Genomic DNA, 6,980 nt, shown 5'->3' with positions numbered 1-6,980 from the left:
GGACATAATTTATCAATCTATCTCACACTTAGCAAAAATCTGGGCATCTACTACCTGCTAGTATTGCTACCATCTACTAGCAATAACACCCAGCTTTAGTGTCTATATGCCAGCTAAATATAGAAATTTATATATATATATATATATATATATATATATAAATATAGAAACATCTAAATTCTTTATATGTTTTGAATCTCCCAATGATTCTGTGTGTCATGTGCCTCTATTGTCTCCATTTTACATATGAGGAATCTAAGACACACAGTAGTTGGGTAACTCTCCCAATGACACAAAGCTATCTGAGGTGCAAACCAGTATAGCTTCAAAGTCTGATCTTACCCAGTATGCTGTTCTGCTTTTTTCATGGATCATAAAGACTTGGGCCCCAGTCTTCAGAGAACTTACTGTTTAATTAGGTAGATAAATGGATGATTTCAAAATAGTGTAATAAGTGCTATTAGAATTAAAGGATACTTAGGGGAGGCACCTTACCCAGTCCTGGATAATCAAAGGCCACTCCCTGGAATGATATTTTAGTAGAACCGTGTAGTTTGTGTTGTTTTCCAAAGTTCTAACAGACTCAAATCACAGGTCCATAGAAAACACTCAGTGCCTTCAATGTATAGTGCAGGAAACTGAGGTTCAGATGAATTATTTGGCTACAGCCTGATAAATTCTTTTTTAAAGATTTTTAATTTATTTCTTTGAGAGGGATTGAAAGAGAGAGAGAGCGCGAGCAGTGGGAAGAGGCAGAGGGAGAGAGAGAAGCAGGCTCCCTAAGCAGGACTCTATTGTAGGACCCAGAGACCATGATCTGAGCCCAAGGGAGATGCTTAATCGACTGAGCCACCTAGGTGCCTCCATGCTGATAAAAATTTTTCTAAGAACTTTAAGATCTAGACAGCGAAGTGCGTCTTCCTTTATATCTTATCTTTGGGCTATACTTTAAAGAATAAGTTAATGGTGTTCCTATCTTAATTGAAGATAAAATGATCTCCCTTGTTTTATACACCTTATTCCTTTTGATGTCACATGACCTTCGAGTTAGATACAAACTGTGGTGTGTAGGTTAAGTGATCTTGAAAAACAAAGGAAAGCTTGTTGCTTATTGACCCCATGGAGTATGTATTTGTGTGTGTGAATATAATATATATATACATATTTTTTTTTTCCAGGTGTACAGCATAGTGATTCAACACTTCCATACGACACCCAGTGCTCATCAGTGATGGGCACTTAGGCGGCCTCCATATTTTGGCTATTGGAGATAATGCTGCTATCCATATAAGGGTGCATGTATCCCTTCAAATTGGTAGTTTTGCATTCTTTGGGTAAATATCTAGTGTGATTGCTGGATCATAGGGTAGTTCTATTAACTTTCTGGGGAACCTCCATACTGTTTTCCTGAGAGGCTACACCAATTTGCATTGCCACCTACTGTGCAAGAGGGTTCCTTTTTCTCCACATCCTTGCCAACATCTGTTGTTCCTTGTGTTGTTGATTTTAGCCATTCTGATGGGTGTGAGGTAATATCTCATTGTAGTTTTTATTTGTATTTCCCCAATCAGTGATACTGAGAATTTTTTCATATGTCTATTGTCTGTCTTGTTTGGAAAAATGTCTACTGTCTTCTGCCCGATTTTTAGATGGATTATTATTTGGGTGTTCAGATTCTTTATATATTTTGGATATGAACCCTTTATGAGATAAGTCATCTGCAAATATCTTCACCCATTCCATAGGTTTTAGAGTATAGGTCTTTCACCTCTTTGGTTAAGTTTATTCCTAGGTATCTTATTATTTGTGGGGCTGTTGTAAATGAGACTGATTCCTTAATTTCTGCTGCTGCATTATTTGTGTATAGAGATGCAACAGTTGATTTTTGTGTTTTGATTTTTGTATCCTATGACTTTACTAAACTTGTGTGTCAGTCCTAGCAATTTTTTGGTAGATTCTTTTGGGTTTTCTATGCAGAGTATCATGTCATTGTATTGGTGTATTTTGAGTATGCACTGGTATATTTTGAGGTGAAACTATATAAGCGGGCTCACCTACTAGCCTAGATTCTTATTTTAGAGCCCTGGCTTTACTACTCAACTAGCTAGCAAACTTGTTAGTGTATTTAGCTTTTTAGACCTTACTGTTTTCACTTATAAACTGGGAATGAATACTTACCTGGCAGGGGAGATACCATGATCACCAAGGTAGTATTCCCAGGGCGAGGCTTATCCATTGCACTCCGGATGTGCTGACCCCTGCGATTTCCCCAAATGTGGGAAACTCGGTGGTAGTGGGGGACTGCGTTCGCGCTTTCCCCTGAAATAAAAAAAAAAAAAAAAACTGGGAATGAAAATCACTTCAGTATATTAGTGCTTTGAATTCAAGTTGCATTGAGTATGGAGACTCTCAGTTGATAATTACTCAAAGAGCTCTCTTACAGGCTACCTATGAACTGTGTTAATAATATTCTTACCAAGACCTTCAATGAAAAGAGAAGAATCTTTCTTCTCATTCCTCACTGTGGGCTTTCCCTTGTGTTCTGTATACCTTTTAAATCCCATGAATGGGCTAGAGAATTCTTAAATGCCCCAATATTGTGTGCTTTTGTAAGGAGAGGGCTCATGATTTTCTTCAGTGACTGTGTTTTTGTGATCCCCACATTTTAAGAACTAGTGTGTATTCTACAAAAGAATTTGAAGTTCATTTAAGACCGATGCCTTTTCCCCCTTCCTGATCTGCACTTTTCACTATTTCTGTACTTTGCTGAGTACACGTTAGTGGTGGGAGAGGTCTTATGTTCTTTTCTGGATTTTCTCTTGAGAAAACAACTTCCAGGTATATAGCCAGTAAAGCTCTCTTGTTAGTAAATTGCCAATTAATGAAGTAACTTACCTATGGCCAGAAACGCAGTTGTCAGAAAATCCACCTAAAACCTAACTAAGCCAGAAGAGATCTTGGCTTCTGCATTAATGTCTCTCCTGGCTGGTTTGGATACAGGTTGTCTAAGCAGGGGCTGATCTTTCTGGAAAAACAGACTTTAAGATCAGAAAAGTGGGGATCCCTGGGTGGCTCAGCAGTTTAGTGCCTGCCTTTGGCCCAGGGCGTGATCCTGGAGTCCTGAGATTGAGTCCCACATCAGGCTTCCTGCATGGAGCCTGCTTCTCCCTCTGTTTGTGTCTCTACCTGCCTCTGCCTCTGCCTCTGCCTCTGTCTGTCTGTCTCTCATAAAAAAAAAAACCAAAAAACAAAAACAAAAAAAAAAACGGAAAAGTGGTTGAAGCACTGTGTTCATCATTTAATATTGTAAAAGAAGCAGGATTCCAGTGAAGCCGTTGTCTGGTTTTAGAAAAGGGCTGGGACGCTTGGGTGGCTCAGCCATAGAACGTCCATATTGGGCTCAAGGTGTGATCCAGGATCTGGGATCGAGTCCCACGTTGGGCTCCCCGCATGGAGCCTGCTTCTCCCTCTACCTGTGTCTCTGCCTCTCTCTCTCTCTCTGTCTCTCATGAATAAATAAATAAAATCTTAAAAAAAAAGAAAAAAGAAAAGGGCTGCTGTTCACTGCTGCTTCTCCTCAATAGTGTCCCTGGTAGTAGTGGCGTCAGAAGCCAGGAGGCTTTCACAGAAAGTAGATCTGTGCTATCACACATTTGTCTGATTGTACAAATGGAAAGGGAGGCTGACATCTGGAAGCCTGAGAGCCGAGAATATTTGCAATAGTGTAAAAATGGAATAGAATAGAGAAATCCCACTAGATGAGTTAGTCCCATCTATATCTTATTTACTTAGTGCCATATATATTTTAATTGATTCCATTTGGTTCATAATCCAGAAGCACTTGATCTCACCCATAGTCAAATAAGGCATTCAGATACAAGATGAATGTCCTCCCAGGAATTCCTGGCGGTCTGCCTCCCTAAACCGGTGACTCTCTCATCCAGGCCCTCCTCATCCCAGAATCCACTACCTCCTTCATCCTGTGACTTAAGACCTCTATTGATCTGGAGTGTCCATGGTTCTCTCCACTGGTGAAAGGAAAGGGATAGCTAACTTTGATCTAAAATGCTTCCAATGGCAATCCCATTTTTGAACTTGTATGCACTTTGTCTAAATAAACTCATTTCCCCTGGCCATTAAACTAGTCAGAAGGTTTTGGCTTGGACACTGAAGAAGAGTTAATTTCTGTATCCAAGATTAAAACATTATTTGCAACTAACAAAAACCAAAGTTTGGGATTAGATTGCCTAGAACAATGTCTGTGATTTAAGAATCCAAAGCTAAAAGTTCTTATCGATTGAAATTTAATGGTTGCTTTAAGAATTCTTATGTAGGAATTTAAAATAATTTTCTAACTACATAGTGTTTTTCAGCTTTTTACATTTTCTCCCTAAAGACAATTGCAGTTAAACTTAGGAAAGTGGTTGCAATGCTTATTGGCAAAGTTAACTATCTCCTAATATTTGGAAGCCTGACTATATTTTAAAAAGGACTTTTTAAAAAAAAAACTGAGCCCATTCCCCACCTTTTATAATGTAAGGGGTGGCATAAGAATCATCTCTTTAAAATTCCTAAACACTCCAGAATTAAAAACTAACACAGTCTCTGGAATTCCAGATAAATAGTTATTATGAACATTTGGACATGGTCAGATGGAATAATTCTAAGGCAGCAGTAGTTTGAGAGGAAGGATGGCAATAATTTCTGAGAAACTTAGGTTGCATATTGCCTTTTTTTTTTTTTTTCCAAGACTAATAACCTTTTCAGTAAAGTCATCAGTCCAAAATACTAAGTCTCAACTGTGTGCTAAGCCATTGTCTCTTGATATCCACTGGCTATTGGTTTTCACACTTAATTTTCCCTATGTTTTTATTTTTCAAGTAAACTTGATATTCCAGGGTCCTAGTGGGTTATATGGATGTATGAAATAGCTCCTGAGTGAGATAATAGGTAACTGTAGGGAATAAAATTGTCAAGGAGCAGCTGGTACTCATTTCCAGACAACTGTGTTATACAGGAATATTGGCCAGTGTTACTAAAACATTTGATTCTTCAAGAGAACTAAAATCTAAGTTTTATGTGAAATATCCTGATTTTTAATTGATTACAATAAATATTGTAATGTAATTTATAAGAAATACATATTTCTCAGATATATTTTGTATGATTCATAGTTCTTGAAAATGCTTCAGAGCCCCAAAGGTGAAATAGGTGTCTCGTTCATCAATGAAGGTGACTTTTGGATCCTACTAAAGGATCCAAAACCCAGGGCAGGGGCTGGTTGCCAGGAAGACCAACCATGTGATTAGAGAGTTGGAACTTAGTCTTACCCTATGACCTGAGGCTAGAATTGAATCAGCCAATGGCTTAGTCAATCATGATTATGCAATGAAGCCTCCACTAAAAACCCAAAAGGACTGAGTTTGGAGAGCTTCTGGATTGGTGAGCATGTGGGGATATGGGCAGAGAGGTACATCTGGAGAGGGTATGGAGCCCTTTCTCTATACCTCATCTATGTATCTATCTCTTCATCTGGATATTGATTTGTCTCCTTTATCATATCTTTTAACAAACCTGTAAACGTCTTTCCCTGTGTTCTTTGAGCCACTCTAGAAAATGAATTGAACCTAACGAAGAGGTCACTGGAACCTCCACTATGTAGTTTATTAGTCAGAGACACAGGTAACATTCTGGAGCTTGAGACTGGTATCTGAAGTGGGAGATGGGGTGCAGATGGCAATCTTGTAGGACTGAACCTATAACCTGTGGAATCTGATGCTATCCCTAGGTGGATAGTGTCAGAATTGAGTTGAATTCTCTGATATCAGCAAGGTGGCTAGATTGCTTGCTGTTATGTGGTAGGGATCCCCTTCCCTCATGTTGGAATTGGGTCCAGAAAAACCCTATAAGCATTGGTGTCAGTGAAGTGGGATTTGCTAGAATGGCCCTGGCTTACAAAAACATGTGGTTTTTGAAGAGAAAGAATACTAGGTAGGGGATAAGGAAATATCAACCCCTGATGGCTTCCTAGTCACTGACAATATGAAGCAGCAGCTACAGTGCTGTTACTAAATGTGAACATTACCAATGGAATTTAGAAATGGTAGTAGGGCAGACTCTGGAAGAGTTGGCTCGTTGTATATATAAGGGAATATGAAATAACAAGTGGGCTAAATATACAGTGTCATGGTTATTGTGCCTATGCAATGAAGCCTCCATTAAAAACTCAAATGAAAATAGCCAAAATGAAAATAAAAGAACATGGAGTCAGGCCTTGATGCTGAATCAAGACCCAGTATCTAGGCTGACCTGAGCTTTGGCCATTGGCTACAAAGCTGCCTAGAAATGGCATATTGTGCAGGGGCAACAGAAAGTACCCTAAGACCTTGGTCACAAAGAAGGTAGTTGATATAGGGGAAGGACAAAACAAAGAAACTACTGAAACCAGGGGATATACAGACATAATTCATATATACTGCAGGTTTGGTTCCAGACTACCATGATAAAGTGAGTCAAATTAATTTTTTGGTTTCCTAGTGTATATAAAGTTTGTTTATACCATATTATACTCTATTAAGTGTAACAGCATTATGTCTAGAAAATAATATATATACATATATACCTTAATCAAAAATACTTTATTACTTAAAGAATGAGAACCATCATCCGAACTTCCAGCAAGCCATAATTATGGATCACCATAACAAATATAATAATGAAAAAGTTTGAAATGTTTTGAGAATTAAAATGATACAGGAACATAGAATGAGCAAAGGCTGTTGGAAAAATGGGGCCAATAGACTTGTTCAATATAGGGTTGCCACAAATATTCAATTTGTAAAAACAAAAGAAACTCATGAAATATCTGAAGTGTAATAAAGTGAGGTATGCCTGTAGTCTAAAGGAATTGGATCGGTATCATCAACTTCCTAAGAAACCATTTTGGAAATGAAATGGACTGAAAAAATAACCAGTCTGGG

General features: G+C 38.3%; 1 pseudogene; it reads left to right on the top strand.

The window, feature by feature from the left end:
- The first annotated feature begins 2,170 nt into the window (after nt 1-2,170).
- LOC140604370 (U1 spliceosomal RNA) lies at nt 2,171-2,322 on the top strand (annotated as a pseudogene).
- The last annotated feature ends 4,658 nt before the right edge of the window (nt 2,323-6,980 follow it).

This window comes from Canis lupus, chromosome 14 (genome assembly GCF_048164855.1).
Source record: "Canis lupus baileyi chromosome 14, mCanLup2.hap1, whole genome shotgun sequence".
In the NCBI taxonomy this organism is placed as follows: Eukaryota; Metazoa; Chordata; class Mammalia; order Carnivora; family Canidae; genus Canis; species Canis lupus.
Note: the sequence above shows the minus strand (reverse complement) of the source record. Positions and strands in the feature narration are given on the sequence as shown.